A 16,539-nucleotide genomic window follows, 5' to 3' on the forward strand; every position below is an offset into this window, starting at 1 on the left:
TACACACATGGGCCTACAACCACAGGGGCCGCCCGCTAGCAAAAGTAGAGGGAATCATTGCATATCACAGTCCCTTCGCCGACATCCCTGTGGTCCGGCAGTAATACAGGATAAAATTCGTAGCAATACATGATCAAGCCATGAGAAAATGTTATTTTGTTTTTTATAAAGAAAAAGGAAAACAAACAAGTCTCAAGGCATAAAACATTGTATACGAAATTGTGCTCGTACGGGAGGGACCCTCAATTGCGGAGTTAAGCCAACTAATAGGTGGTGGAAGGGGTCAAGGGGGCCAGTGGGGAAGTCAAAAATTGGTTACAAAGTTTAAACTAGACATGGAATGTCGGATCAGGGGGAGGAGGAGGTGTCTGGATTGTCCTCGAACGGGGGTGTACAGATGTTCCCTCGATAGGCGTTCCACTGACTCCAGATTCTGGTCCACGCCCCAGGCTTGCCCCATGCCAAATACACAGTCTTCTCTCTAAACATGCACCAGTCCATAATCTCCTTACACAGTGGGCGGCCGCCGGGAACCCCATAACTGTGCGATATCTCTCTTGGCAATCATGTTGCCAAGGGTCGTCAACCGGGTCTGAACAACATTATAATCATTCGGCTCCCACACATTCAACAGACATCGCCGGGCCTCAGGCAGAAGAGCAACTCCGGTAACACACTTCATCACAGCCTGCACACGATTCTAAAACGCGGTCACCTCCGGGCATTCCCAAATAATATGGAGGAAAGTAGCACTCATCCCACAGCCACGCTTACATAACCCATCAGCAGAAAAACCCATGGAGATTAGTGATCAACTTCTTATATATTAGTGAGATAGTACTATCAGGTAGATAACCATCGAGCACACGATCTTCCAGCGGTGAGGACTCAGGGATATCGGCATCTGCGGGGAAAACAGAGGTCAAGGCATGTCGAACCTGTGCATATCTACAAAACTCCCTGTCACTCAACTCATATTCATTCTGCAATGTCTCAAAAGTCTTAACGGCACCCTTAGCCCAGAGGTCGCCCACTCTGCTAATGCCAGTCATATCCCATTTCTCAAAGCCTTTCGTTGTCCAGAGGCATCCCAATCTCTCAGACGCATACAAAGGAGTCGCGCGCGTCAGTCGATCCTTCCAACCCAGAGCAGCATTTGCGTCACACCAGACTCGCACAGCAATCCTAGTGGGACCTGTTAGATTTCTCCCTGCCGCCTTAGAGTAAAGCGCCCTGTTGTAATTCCCACCCGGCAACTGATACTTGTCCATCTCAAATACAGGATTGGGGCTGGGTGCATACATTGCGTGGTTAATAGCGCTCAACTGAGAGGCCCAATAATAACGCCTGATATCCGGGAGCGCCATGCCCCAGTCATACCAGGGGAGGGTTAGCTTGGCGAGAGAGATTCTTGCGCGTCCGTCCCAGACAAGCCGCCTCTGCAAGCTCTCCACCTCCCGGAAATAGCTTGCCGGGATGATATCAAGTGAGTTCTGAAGTGCATACAGAAAACGTGGCAGGGACATCATTTTAAAGAGAGCGGCACGACCGAGCTGCGACAGTGGCAATCTACGCCAACGAACAACGTCGAGCTTCAACCTCTGGAGAGGGGGGAGCGAATTGCGTTCATAGCGAACAGCAGGGTCCAATGATATAAAAATCCCCAAATATTTGAATCCCGTCTGCGAGACCTGGATGGGAAATCTACGAGGCAAGGGGGGGGAAGACCACCCGAAATTACATAGATGCAGGATTTAGTCCAATTAATAACTAGACCGGAGTTCTTGCCAAACGAGGTGAGAACATCGAACAAAACGTTAAGCGATTTTCGGGGGGAGGTAAGGTATAATAGGATATTGTCAGCGTAAAGCGAGATCCGGTCTTCAAAACCTTGAGTCCACTGGATACCCTTTATCGAAGGCTCCCATCGGAGCCAAGCTGCAAGAGGCTCTAAGGCAAGCGCAAAAAGTAGGGGAGACAACGGGCAATCCTGTCTCGTACCCCTCCCGAGAGTAAAGGAGTCAGATACTCGGCCATTAATGACCACCTGAGCCAGCGGTTCTTCGTATAGAAGTTTCACCCAACCGATAAACTCAGAACCGAAACCGAATTTCGCAAGGGCGGCCCAGAGATACGGCCATTCTATAGTATCAAATGCCATCGTGGCGTCCAAGGAAGCCAAGATGGCCGGCTCCCGAAGAGACCCCGCCCTCGCGAGGACCCCATGCAATCGCCGCAAGTTGAGTGCGGTGTTATGATGCGGGATAAAACGAGATTGGTCCGGATGGATCAGGTCACCGATCACCTTAATCAACCGATTAGCCAAAACTTTAGCTAGGATTTTAGGTTCAGCGTTCAACAGGGAGATGGGCCTGTATGAGGCGCAGCGATCCCAAAGATTCCCCTCCTTAGGAATTACCACAATTGTAGCTAAAACCCTTCCCTGCCGTCCCGCTTTCTCATCCGTTGCTACTGACGATCACGTACACGGCACCCCTCGGTCTCTTAATCTGCCAGCCTGCCACCCTCCTCCACCCATTAGCACGCATGCCACCTCACTGCCCTCCAGCTTCCTTGCCCGCCGCACCATCACTTCATCCAGTAGCCTCCTTGTATAGATGCCACGCCACCCATACTCCATTAGCGGCCCCCTAGCACATGGCATTTTGTCACCCCGTTGCCCCTGTGCGCTACTCCCTTGCGCCATCTGCTCCCTTCCACCTCTCTCGTCCCACTCTCCCAGTCCATCTCTGCTTCTGCGCTCCCGGGGATTGCTCCAGATTCCCCCCCCCCCCCCCCCCCACCCCCTTCCGGGCATAGCCATCATTTATCCTCCCTGGGACCGACACACTGTCCGAAGGGAATTAGCGAGTTCTTGTACACGCTTTGGCCCTTAACAGCCTCAGGCCTCCGCGCCCCCGCCCAGTCAGTAAGCATGGCTACCATATTAAAAACAAGCACAAAGTACATGCTGTACGTTTTTTAGGCCTTCAAACAAGTTACTTGGTTTTTTAGGTCCCACTCTGGAACAGACCATGCCCGACCCCCGGCCTGTCCTCCCATCGCCCGCCAAACTGCACCCCATCCCAAACGGCCTCAGAAGGATGAAAGGCCCCTGCTGCGACCACCCCCTTAATGCAATGTCTCTCCCCTCCTGTACCCATCCCCTTTTCGCCTCCTCCCAAGCCATGCGACCCCCCCACCTCCCTCACCCATCCAAACTGCGAGCCCAACTCCGCCCCACTGAAACCTCAGGCCCTTTCCCCACTCTCCCCAATTAGCCCCCCACAATGCCGAAAGCTTGTTTTTAGTGGGTGGCAAAAATGCAGCTCGTCCCTTGCTGCTTTGACTGTTGTCAAACAGCTCTTCTCTCTTAGCACGTGGCTCCTTAACTCAGTTCCTTGGCTGCTCCACCTTTACAGACACCCACCCTGCCTGCCATTGTAGCTCTCGGCAAATGACGAGCGCTGTCAAAGGCAGTAGGGTCTGGATTGTATGTATTGTTGACATTACAAATGCTATAGGTGTCACATTTGAAGTATAAAGTATTGCCATTGTAAATGACAAAGCTATTACTTTTGCACGTGTCAAGACTCACACATTAAAATAAATTTGTCAATTACAAAACCAATAGCTCCAACTTTTCTATTGCAAGACCTATTGCATTTCCAATGCTTGTTTTATATTGACACAATTCTTCTACAACTGTCCGATTACATAAGTCTTAGTAACAACATGTTGCACAAATTCGGCTAAAACTCTTAACAGACCCAGAAAGCACCCATCACTGTCCTTTGAGTTTTAGGAATGAGCCTCATTAGTGACTTCGATTAAATATTTTGTTTGGTAAAAATCCCTTCTTGCTTTCATATTCTAAATAGGGTAAAGAATTCACAGCAAATTTACATTTCATAAACTCAGCAGTAAGACCCTTCTTGCTCAGCAATTTTAGCCCTTCCCTTAATCTTCAGCCATGCTCTTCTCCATTTCTTCTCATAACAACAATGTCATCCTGAAAGAAAATCATATCTCTATGGACTTTGAAAAGTTGATACATTAATCTCTGTTACACACTGGCTACCAAAGCTAGCCCAAATGCAATGTGTACATATTGAAAGCAGCCATATGGAGTTATAAATGCTCTTAAGTGTTTGCTTTCAGGATGAAGTGGAATACAAATTAAGCTTGAAGCCAAGTTGACCACTGACTCCTTTATTCATTGCTAGCCTTCCATTAATTATGAGAACAGAAATAAATTATGAGCGTGCAGTTTAACTCACAGAAGTTGATGGACAACCTGACTTTCCCACTGGCCTGTCATGCTACGACCAAAGGGGTAAACTACTTGCTTACTTCTATGTGCTCTTTTATTCCCTTCTTTACCAATTTTCCACCAACTTCCCCAAAAAACACTTTTGCTAATTATTTGCATTCTTGTTATGGAAGAAAAAAATCAACTTATTCAATAGCAATACTTGATGTGGACTATAAGAATCTAAAGAGAGCACTAGATTTCCCTTGGTTTGTCCAACAAAGAATGGCAGTCCCTTCTCAAACATCGAACTAACCCTCTGATTCCAACACTTTAAATTCCACTACATGATACCCAATTATGGGTATGGTTTTTTTTACCTGTAAAGCTATCAGGGTGTATGCCCAAAAGTATTAAAACCTTCGCTATAACATCTTCCAATCGATCAGTCCATACCAAATTAGGGAGATCCAGAATCAGCAACACTATCCATGAACACACCCGCTTTGCTTAATTGAACAAACAGTTTTGTTTCTGTATTTGGTGTTTAGACCAAGGACATTTCACTAAATGCTCATTACTCACTGTAAAATCATTATTTTCAATTTCTGAAGATGAATTAGAATAATGAATCACAATTCATATTAGTGTTGTTTCGCTTCATACAAAAGAATCTGTCAAGATGATCCATGATACCACAGTAGGAGTAGAATTGGTTCAGTACGGGTAGGGTCTGTCATGGGCAAAATGGTCGGTATGCATTTCTGTGGCTTTTCCTGCAAACAAGCCAATCAAACAAGCATTGGCATAGCCAATAAGTATCGCCTTTGGGACCTTATAAGTGTGTAGGTAGATCTATTGGCTTTGCCAATGTTTGTAATTTATGTTACAGAGAAGTGAAGTATTAAAATGGTTAATAAGTCGTCACTGAATCCGGCACTATTTTATTTTGAGGGGGAAGTACCAGCACTTCGATATTTTTAATTGGAGAGTACCGGCACTTCTCAGAAACAAGCAGGTATCCTGTTACAGAGTACCTGCACTACTATTTTTCAACTTCAAGCACTGGAGATAACAAGTCATTAATTTGCGGGGAGATGAACGAAGTACCACTTCACAAATATTTTTTTAAAAAGATAGCACGCCACGAGACAACACATCAGACACTGATCTCCCGATCCATGGAGTGACATCACAAACGAGTGAGGGTCGGGGGTGAAGTAGCCTTGCATCACCTCAAGCTCCCGAGGAACACAAGTAGGCGGGGACCCTGGCGGTGGAGGGGGCACCCAGTAAGGGGGAGAGAGAGCGCCAAGGCTCGGCGCCAGAGTCTCGAACAAGGAGCGAGAATGGGGCAGAGTGACAGAGTGCCAGCTCCATTTTATGAACTTCCGAAGCTTGATATTAAACAGCCGAGGGCCCGTAAAACTGAGAAACTGCCTATGTAACCGTGTTGTTTTTCAGTCAGAGCAACGCGTGTGCACGGGGCCCTCCTCTCCACAGGATGCTGGAGGCTAAATTGTGGGGCGTAGGTGGAGGGAGTAGGGATGAAGGGGTGTGTAGTGGTGGGTTTAGTATAGTGAAAAGGCCTGCTCGGGGTATGTCTCACTCGTTTTAGGATTTTATATGGTGTTTTTTATTCATGATCTCACACCACAGGAACAAGCCGCAAAGTCTCACTTGTTTTCAATTTCCATTTCTCATTCCGGAACTTGTCAGCAAAAGCAGAAAGCAGGGTGGGGAGAGAATGGGAAATGAGAAAGGAGTGGGAACAGTGCAGAAGGGAAAGTAGGCGAGAAAAGGAACAAGCATTTACAATGCAATGGTTTCGCCTTTGGAAAAGTTTGAGCTATTGGCATTGTAAATGACAAAATTTGTATTTATGTGTTGGTTTTGAAAACAGATAAATAAATGGCATTGTCATTTACAATGGCAATAGCTTAATCTCTCGCAAATGCGATTTGTATTGCAACTATTTCAGTTATCATTTTGCACTACCATGAAAACTAGCTTGTGCATTTACTCCTACAGAAGAGTATCAAGAGGAGAGTCAGCAGGCGTCCCTGTAGGAGGTAGTGTATTCAAGACTGTGCAATACAATACATGCTCCCTTCCCAACTCACTTGGTCTCGAACGCCCAGTCATACACTGCACCACCATACATTGCGACACAAATCTGGACATACATTAAAACGAAAAACCGCCTGTTTGTCTATAGTTGATTGTACTCTGTGGCCTTGAGAGAGGAAGCAGAACTGTGGTGAAACTGCTGGGTTTGTGTGTACGAGGGAGGAGAGGAGTCGTATTTGTGACAGAAATTCTGGGTGTGGGCGAAGGAGCTGGGAAGACCTGGCACAAGAGTGGAGGAACGGCAGGGATGACTGGGGCAGTACATGATGCCGGTCGAGACGCCATGGTAAGAAGCACGGTTGCATCACTCTGCACGTGGGTGACCGGCATACAGGGCTGTACCCCTATGTTGGAAGCAGAGTTGTATCATCCAGCGCTTGTATTGCTACCTGTGCTCTGCTGAGATGCAGGGCCGCACCCCCCCAGGTTGCTTAGGTTGGATGCAACAAGCTAGGACTAGAATCTGCCGTGGCACATGACATGGGCCCACTTGGTCCAGTTGAATAGAACTCCTGGGTGTAGTACTGAAAACGTCAACTTAGAAAGTAAATATACCAGAGGACTTTGTGTAGCTAAGCTAGAACCCCCTCTGTGCTCGTTAGTATACACAAAGCTCAGAGAAAGCTGCTGTTGTCTGGCCGCCTGAGATGGATCCTGTGACCCGCCACATGTCCATCCACGGAGTGTCTAAAGTGAAGGCCTGTGAGTGGAATTGCGCACTGGATCTGAGCATGGTGGAGTTTGCATGTGAGTGGGAGGAGACAGGCAATGTGTGAGGGTACTGAAACTGGATGTAGGAGTGGTGCAGCCAGGCAGGGGATGTGAGAGAGCTAGGGTTGGGCAGTGGTTGCGAGAGTGGTGGAGCTGGGCCATGCATGTGAGAGTGGTGGATCTGGGCAGTGGATGTGAGGGCATTGAAGCTGGGTGTTGGAGTGCTGCGGGCGGACAGTGATGCATGAGAGGTAGGGTTGGACAGTGATTGAGTGGGTGGTAAGGTGGGCAGTGGATGTTAGGGCATTGAAGCTGAGTGTTGGGAGTTGTGCTGATGGACAGTGGGTGCATGAGAGGTAAGAATGGACAGTGATTGTGTGGGTGGTGAGGTGGGCAGTGGATTGAAGGGCTCCGAACCTGGGTACTGGAGTGTATTGAACCAGATGCTCAGGTTTACGAAGTGACAATGTAGAGGTGAGCCACAGCGAAAGGCTCGAAAAATAGAACTTACTTTATTTGCACTACGGATAGTGTGGGATTGGTAAGTCTCACCGCCCCCCTGGCTCACACCATTCCAATCAAACTGTCATCAACCAGACACGGACCCGAAGTCCGCATGGGAAAGTCGCCCCCTAGAGGAAGAATCAAGAACACTTTGGCCCCTAGGGCACTTAAGTTTGGCAGCGAGTGGCTTCTTTTTTAGGGAAACGGGGGGGCTTATTGGTTGAAAAGGAAACTGCTGCAAGATGGTACTGCTGGGGGCCCTCGTCCTCAAGGTGGTGGCCAACTCATGAGAGGTGCTCCACGCGGGAGAGGACTCTGCACATGCGTAGAACTGCACGGGCACACATCACGGCGCGTGGAATCTCTCCAAAGAGGTACACTGGAGGGTGAGGAGGACGCAAGAACTGCTGCTTCCAAGGTGAGGCTGCTGGTGGGAAGCGAGGGGCTCTACCGGGCGAGGAAGAACTCTCTCCAGGTCTCTGGGAATGAAGGCTGCGTGTGAGGGTGCAGCTCTCACACGCTCAGCGCCCAGATCCACTGACTGCATGTCAGAGAGTGGGGCACACATGGAGAATAGTGGAATTTGGGGTGAGCTGAGGATAGGACAGAGCTTGAGCAGCTGGTAGGGCTGGCGTAGTGCAGGGTTTGCAGAGAGGTGAAAGTGATATGAAGGGCTGAGGCGGCGCAAAGAGCAGGAGCTGCTGCTGCAGACAGACATTCAGGGAGGAACGAAAACTGCTGAGAGGAAGGTGGACGGTGAAAAGCCTCAGAGGAGAGGTTCCAGCTCTGAAAAGGGGTCTTTCCAAACATACACTGGCTGGCTGTGCCGCTAAACAACATGCGCGTTTCAATCACTCAAACCACGTAAAACCCTTACGATCTTCAGTGTGCGCATATTTGTAACGTCCCTCAACCTTCACACCACCAATTACGAAAGAAGTACACTTAACAAGTTTGCGGTATTCAACGGTAGAGCGCAGCTCAGATTGACTTCCAAACTTTTAAAGTCGCAGGTTTACGAATTGTGCAGATTGTATGCAAATGCATACACGCAACTACTATCGGTGACAGGAGCCAGGTTGGACATGTTCTTTAATTTATTTTATGCTTTTTATATTGCGCGGACTTTACCCGGCGTCAGAGCGCTTCACAATAGGATTAGTAATGATACATGAGGTGAACATTACAAGTGAGCATGTTACAAAAGCAAACGTTACGTTACATGGGGCAATAGTGACAATTGTGCATGTATAAAGAGCAAACAAAACACAAGAGGTAGCAAACGGTAAGTTACTATAGGAACAAGTCGCTGACCCGCTGTATGTTGATAGGCGCTTCCGGCTGCAGGCTGCCCACCACCGTTTGCGGACTCCCGGCCATATCTGGGGGGGCTCCTGCTGGGTCTCGCCTCGCAGTCTGCAGCCGAAGCGCGGCGTTGGAGCAAGAGAGGCTCCGAAGCGATCCTCGCTCCCATGTCCCACTCGATGAGCACGGACTGCTTCTTTCGACGTGGTGGCGGGATCGGAGCTTGCTTTTTCGCCGGGGGGGGGTGGGGGGCCGAGGGGTCGCTGCTCACACGCAGCTGGCGGCTTTCTATTTCTGGCATGCCTGCTGCCTCCGGCCGCGTGGCTCTGCACAGCTGCGAGCTCAGGTGGAGGAGGTCTCGGAGGAGGCGAGCGAGGCCTGATCGTGCCATTCACCTCAGAAGCCCACTTCCCCGGTCTCTTCGCGCTCGCCCCGGTTGTGCACCTCGATGAAGAGGGGATTGATTAAACACAGCGCCCTGTTGCTCTGGCTGCACTCCAGGTCTGCGTCCTCACAGGGAGAGCCGTCCGGCTGGTGTGAGGAAGGATGCCGCAGAAAGAGAAAAAAAATAAACACACCCGCCGCATCGATGACGATGTGAAGAGGGAAGAAATCGCGGGAACGCCCACGAATCTGGTCCTGCCATGAGGGACAGATCTCTGTTCCAATGGCTAGCCTCCATTTATGGAGTTAGCCAATGGAACAGAGGGCGGATTCCAAAGCCACTCTACTGTTCTCATTAGGTTTTCACCTTCGTGAAAAGCCTGCGCAGTGCGCAGGCTGCGAAACCTAAAAAGTACATCGATGGGACCCGGAAGAGAGGAAGTGTCGAGAAGGAGTGTGATTGGAAGAAAGGTAAGGTGAAATAGAAGTATAGAGAACGGCAGGAAAACGTGGAGCAAGAACGAGTAAAGAAGCGAGGCAAGATAGGAAGAGTTCGAGAGAGAGGGGAATGAGGCAGCACATGAAAAAGAGGAGTGAGCGAGACCAACATACACCGGTAAAATGGTAATTGAGGGAGAAACATCTGAGTGAAAGAGATAGGGAGTGAGTGATATAAAATGATACTGAAAGAGAATGAAAGGAAACGAGGAAAGATACTTTGGGAAAGAGAGGGATAGAAAGAGGGGGGGGGGGCAAGACAAACAGAAAGACGTGTTGAGAGAAGGGGGAGAGGGATGGGAACAGACAGGATCCGATATAGAGAATGCACAATATGTAAGGTAATATAGTGAGAAGGAAGGAGGCTGATAGAGAGGAACAGAGAGAAAACGACAGAGGGGATTAGACAGAAACAGGAAGGCAGACAGACTAGAGAGTGAAAGCAGCATGAGAGAGTGGATCAGGGAGAGTGAAGGAGAGAGAACCATTGCTACGGGCAATACAGCGACGTATTGCAGCCAATGAGGAGCAAGCTGCCTAAAGAAAACAAGCCCGGGAGCGGTGCCTGTGTGCATAGTCTTCACTTTTCAAGCACTGCACTCGTGCTTGTGGTGCACCGCTGCTCGCTCCCGCAAGGTGGATGCCGCCACAAGCACGAGGGTGTGCTTGAAAATGAGCAGAGCGACGGCTAAAGGCCCTAGGCGAGACCTAAAAAGGAGAGAGTTAAGGTATATTCCCAAACGGGATATCTCGGATCCCTACTGGCAAATCAATCAAAACAAAAGGAGCGATAGCCTCCCTAGTTGGGAGAGGGATCTGTTTTTAAACAGCCTGTCAGCCACACCTTTCTATGTGGTATGCTTCTTCATGGAGTCCTAGCACGGTAAACTAGAGTGTATACTGGACAGGCTCAACCCTTTTCTTGGGGGGGCATTTTGGTCATAATGAAGGAACAGGTTACTGGGACCTAGAAAAAATTTGAAAGTTAAAATGCCTCCGAGTGTCCCCTTAAGAAGGCAGTTTGATTTACAGACAGCCAGGGACAGGCTAAAAGAACAGAATATTAGATGTACAAGGAGAATCAGTACCTCCTACATCCATGGGTCAACATGCTGGTAGTTAATGCCCAAGAGAAAAATAGGTTTACAGATGGGTTGGATAATTGACGACTGTAAGACAAATGGACTGGCCTGCCACGAACCTCTCATGAGGCTAAACAGAAGTCCTTATAGAACACTCCAAAACTGGTAAGTAACACACTTTTTGCCTAAACCCTTAAAATGCTGAATTAGCCCAACGCTTAGACGGCCCTGCATTCTTTGATGAATAGTGAACTCACAATTAGCCCATTGTCTTTCCTGCTCACCTGGATCATGCTTGGATTAGAATTTGATCTCAGATAAAGTCTTCATGCAAGTGTCCAACGTACATGAAATAGCAAATTTCTTTAAATCAGACACATACTTATAGACTGATTTAAATTTACTTTGGTGTTTTTGCAAGAAATTGAATAGATCAACAGAAATGAATAAAGATTGTGTGAAGCGATTAGCCAAGTCATCAATGCCATTTGAATACACATCCCTTTCAGTAGCAGACCTTGTTTTTTCTCCGTTTGTCTGTAGATTCTGAAGCCTTATGATCCAAGCTTATGGAGTATCCGTTTCTCCTTACAGGGAATAATTCTTCACTGGCATCCTTTTCAATAGTAGAAATATCATTAAAAAAAATAATCCTGCCATTCAGGTCATTTAATATTAGGTTTGCCTGTGACTAGTACAAACGCTTGAGGTGGTGCGAGTGAGAATCTTTGTGCACATATTACAGAGGGACAGGGCCCTTGTTATAATAACTTTTTGAAAGCAATCTGTAGAATGCAAAATATGGTCATTAGTAAGAGAAAAAACTATAATTGCTTTGGCAAGCATCTCAAAGAGTTTAGTATACAGCCAAAATATGGAGACCCATCCATGTCGACAGAAGAAGGTGAAGTATGCAGTTATATTGAAATGTGGCTTCGTTTCTCATGAGTCGATGGTAGTATAGACTATTGAACTAATACAATGAGCAATGTAAAAAATTTCCAACCAATATGGATGCCACGCTGGGGTCACGTAGCCCGAGCATTACGTATTAGGTGACGAGTAGTGCCGATCCTTGCCCCAGGAACGGGATCTGCATCATATGATGATTAAGAAATAGGTTGAAGAGAAGAGCACAGATGACGTAATAATGAGTTTCACGGTTAAGTGTGAGGGAGTTTTCAAGTACACTGTAGTACTCGCCCAGTGCAATGTGCCCCCAAAGGTCTCTACAAATGTGTATATATATATATATATATATATATATATATATATATATATATATATATATATATATATATATGAATGAATATGAGACAGAGAGAGACAGAGACAGACAGACAGAGACAGACAGACAGAGAGAGAGAGCGGCAGAGAGAGAGAGAGGCAGAGAGAGAGAGAGAGAGGCAGAGAGAGAGAGAGAGAGGCAGAGAGAGAGAGAGAGAGAGAGAGGCAGAGAGAGAGAGAGAGGCAGAGAGCGAGAGAGGGTCAGAGAGCGAGAGAGGCAGAGAGAGAGAGAGAGAGAGAGAGAGAGAGGCAGAGAGGTAGAGAGGGAGAGAGCGAGTCGGAGAGCGAGAGAGGGTCGGAGAGCGAGAGAGGGTCAGAGAGCGAGAGAGGGTCAGAGAGCGAGAGAGGGTCAGAGAGCGAGAGAGGGTCAGAGAGCGAGAGAGGGTCAGAGAGCGAGAGAGGGTCAGAGAGCGAGAGAGGGTCAGAGAGCGAGAGAGGGTCAGAGAGCGAGAGAGGGTCAGAGAGCGAGAGAGGGTCAGAGAGCGAGAGAGGGTCAGCGAGAGAGAGAGAGGCAGAGAGCGAGAGAGGGTCAGAGAGCGAGAGAGGCAGAGAGAGAGAGAGGCAGAGAGAGAGAGAGAGGCAGAGAGAGAGAGAGAGAGAGAGAGGCAGAGGGAGAGAGAGAGGCAGAGGGAGAGAGAGAGGCAGAGGCAGAGAGAGAGGCAGAGAGAGAGGCAGAGAGAGAGAGAGAGAGAGAGAGAGAGAGAGAGAGAGAGAGAGGCAGAGAGAGAGAGAGAGGCAGAGAGAGAGAGAGAGGCAGAGAGAGAGAGGCAGAGGGAGAGAGAGAGGCAGAGGGAGAGAGAGAGGCAGAGAGAGAGAGGCAGAGAGAGAGAGGCAGAGAGAGAGAGAGGCAGAGAGAGAGAGAGGCAGAGAGAGAGGCAGAGAGAGAGAGGGGCAGAGAGAGAGAGAGGGGTAGAGAGAGAGAGAGAGAGAGAGAGAGGCAGAGAGAGAGCAGAGAGAGAGGCAGAGAGAGAGGCAGAGAGAGAGGCAGAGAGAGACACACAGAGACACACACAGAGACACAAGAGGAATAGGAGAAGGAGGGGGAGGAGGGAAGAGAAAGGAGGTAAGGGAGAGTCACTGATCCTCTATGAAAATGAACAGGGATTTATATAGAGTACTATATATACCCTAAGATGTTAAAGAGCTATCAGCAGGCACCGTGACACAGTAAGAATTTGCCCTGAAGATGTCTAAATGATAGGGGGAGGAGAAAATCCATATTTGCAGAAATGTTTTAACACAGCAAGTGAATCAGCTTCAACAATATGGCAAGTAAAGTATTCCACGAACTGGCATCAGCCACTGAGATGTAACATCCTATTTGGCCCTCCAGAATCTGGAAACCGACACCTTCTTGCAGAAGGAAGGTCCGAGAAGCCTACTAGGGGGTACTAGTGAAAGAGTGAGTTAAGTTGGCTAGAGTCTTTCTGATGCAAGGCCAGGAAGACCAAACTAATATCCTTAAACATGATCTTCTTTTTGACCATAAGACATTGAAGGGAACAAATCCCATCTCTGACCGAGAAGCGCCTCAGGATGTTGAGAATAAGTCAGGCAGCTGCGTTCTGGGCGACTTTAAGCTTGTTAAGACAGGAAGCATTGATGTGGAGATACAGTAATCCAAACGCGAGGGGAGTAGTGTGATGATGACTGAATGGCGCAGTCCCATGGGAATATAAGAAAAAATCCTTCTCAGAGTGCCGATTTATGAAGAAACAGGTGCAAATAGTTTGACTGAACAGAGTTTCGAAAATCAAGATATTGTCGAATATGACATCCAGGTTTTTAGCTGATTTGACTGGAGTGGAAGAGGTCCACAATCCTCCAGCCACCAAATGTTGGACCAAAATATACTCCTGAGTGCCAAACACTAGTACCTCAGTTTTGTCAGCATTTAATTTTATGGCATGGTTTTTCATCCAGCTACTAATGCTAGACATACAATGATCGAACTTCTCAGCCACAGAAGTCAAGTAGCTGGAACAAGACACGACAATGTGGGTATCATCCAAGTAACAGAGAAAGGTAAGAGGAGCACTCGGTTATGTAATCTAGGCAAAACTATTATCTAGTCTAATCCAAGGGTGCATCACTACAGAATTGTGTTGGCTGGCACAAAAAGTGAAAGGTAATAACTAAGTAGAGAAAACCTACTTGTAGTGAGCACTGTTCCTATTGGAAAAATGAACCTTTTCCAACAATATAAGAGAAACTGCTAGTCAAATTGATCAAACAGTAAGCATTGTAAGATTTCGCGTTCTATTATTTAATTCTCATTCATAGAACTTTTATACAGCATGTATACATTAATACATTATGTTCATGTGCCCTATTGTACATCTGTTCTAACTATAGAACAATCAACATGTTTTACATAGGGATGTAAGTTATCCCGTATCTCCTCTCACAAGCATACTTCTACCCTCATCACGTTGCAACTACAAACCCCATCCTTGGGAACGACTTGATAGCGTCCTAGGTATGGGCTTCTTAGTATATCCTCGAGTAAGCATATGTCTCTTAGTATCAGTATATATACAAACCCTCATTTTAGTACTTGTTGGTTCCATAGTTGCATATTGTTTTACCGGCAGACCTGTATGGTCCTGAGAGCGAAGTAACTACGTACACTCGACCTTTGTAGAAGAACTTTAGTTCCCTCTAAGCGGCAACCAGTACTCTAGGTATATGTTTGTATAATTCTTAAGTCAACTTGCACTCTCTATTAGCAGCGCCCTGTTTACATCTGGTGTCTTTTATCTAACCCACCCCGAGGCCTCGTTTCCGGGACATACCACACAGGCTATTTTCGCTGCAGCTTTTTTCAAGTCTAACATTAGGATTCCATCTAAGGCATTACGCATTTAGCTAAAAGGTACGTGCGCAGTGTAATTGTGGCACAAGTTCTTGTACACATTAAAATACAAGATGTGAATAGTATGTTATTTCTACTACTGTTTCTCCATAATGTTGTGCGCCTAACGGTTCACATCTTTCCAGGTGTTCTATTCCACAGTGCATTTTACAAAGCGCATTAAAAAAGTTGTTTTTAGATGTAACTTTATTTTTCAGATTCGTATAACCATTGATGTGTATATATTTTTTTGCACTTGTGGTTGGCGCAAGATTAGCCTTAGCCATATCATTCAAATTGTGTAAGATTGCGATTATGTTTTCTTACTTTCATGGACCATCAGAAGTGTATGTCTAATAATCATTTAGGAGGTTCATCTAGGCCAACATATGATGCTATCTGTATTATCCAACTGCATATATGTTTAGACTGTTAAGAAGAACATAAGGGAGTTTCACTCCACACTATTTTATAATTTATGATGCTATAATGTTCTTTCTTCCCCCTTCAGTGTCTCCTATTTTCAGATAGATGACATGTTGAAAATATTTATTTTCTTTGATTGCACGGATTAGCTCTTTGTATGTTCTAGGATTTCATCCCTGAAGAAGAACGTGAAATCTTACATTGCTTACTGTTTGATCAATTTGACTAGCAGTTTCTCTTATATTGTTAGAAAAGGTTCATTAGGTCTCGCCTTTCAATGCGCATGCACATTGAGCAAGACTATAGTCGCTTAAACAAGGTTTACCCAAGGTTTACCTAGACTGGCGATTTGATGCTGTGCCCGTGCGCTTTTAGGTCAATGCGCAAGCGCATTGACCTAAAATGCGCATGCACATCATCAAATTGCCATCTGTTCCCCAGCAGCACTCCTCCCACTCCTTTGAAGTGAAGCTTAGCTTCACTTCAAAGGCCCCTGCTGCTTCACACTCGGCCGTGTCTCTCCCTCATCGCCGCTATCCCCGCTCCGCCCCCTGCTGCAGCCGTGTCGCATTTCTCCCCCTCCCCACAGCAATGCCCTCCGTCTTGTTTTGGAAGGGGCTAGTTACACGTGGTAATTGTGTGTTATGGGTATCTTTGTAAACATTTGGCAACTGTCTTGAATTCTTTATGTCCGGCCAGATAGCTGTTGCGAGACCTCTTGTGATCGTAATAGGGTATAGAGAAACTCGCATTTGTACGGCGCATTTAGTCTTCCTATTTATGGCAATTTGGTTGGGTTCCAGGTATATCAGACTGCTTAGTAAATAGTTCATTTTAGTCTCTGGTCAGAGCTATCAAGATTTCAGTTCAAATATGTGTTAGATTTCCTTGTTTCGGTGTGCTTTGGCGTGACATTATAATACATTCTGTGTGACACTACTAGAAGATAGTCTCTAAAGGAATAGAGCGAACCAGTTATATGAATGAAATAAGGTAAATATCCAACATTACGTCCTTTGTACAGTATACTGCTTTAGCAATGTCACTCGAATACCCCAGAATAGAAAATATTATTAGCTAAAGAGCCTAACTAGACCCAGGAGCGA

General features: G+C 46.8%; 1 protein-coding gene across 1 annotated transcript in view; it reads right to left on the bottom strand.

Annotated features, from left to right (window-relative positions):
* The window catches only part of LMAN2L (lectin, mannose binding 2 like), a 338,684-nt gene that overhangs the window by 219,279 nt on the left and 102,866 nt on the right, over window positions 1–16,539 (bottom strand). The gene's annotated exons all lie outside the window — the stretch shown is intronic.

This window comes from Lissotriton vulgaris, chromosome 11, assembly GCF_964263255.1.
Source record: "Lissotriton vulgaris chromosome 11, aLisVul1.2, whole genome shotgun sequence".
Taxonomy (NCBI): Eukaryota; Metazoa; Chordata; class Amphibia; order Caudata; family Salamandridae; genus Lissotriton; species Lissotriton vulgaris.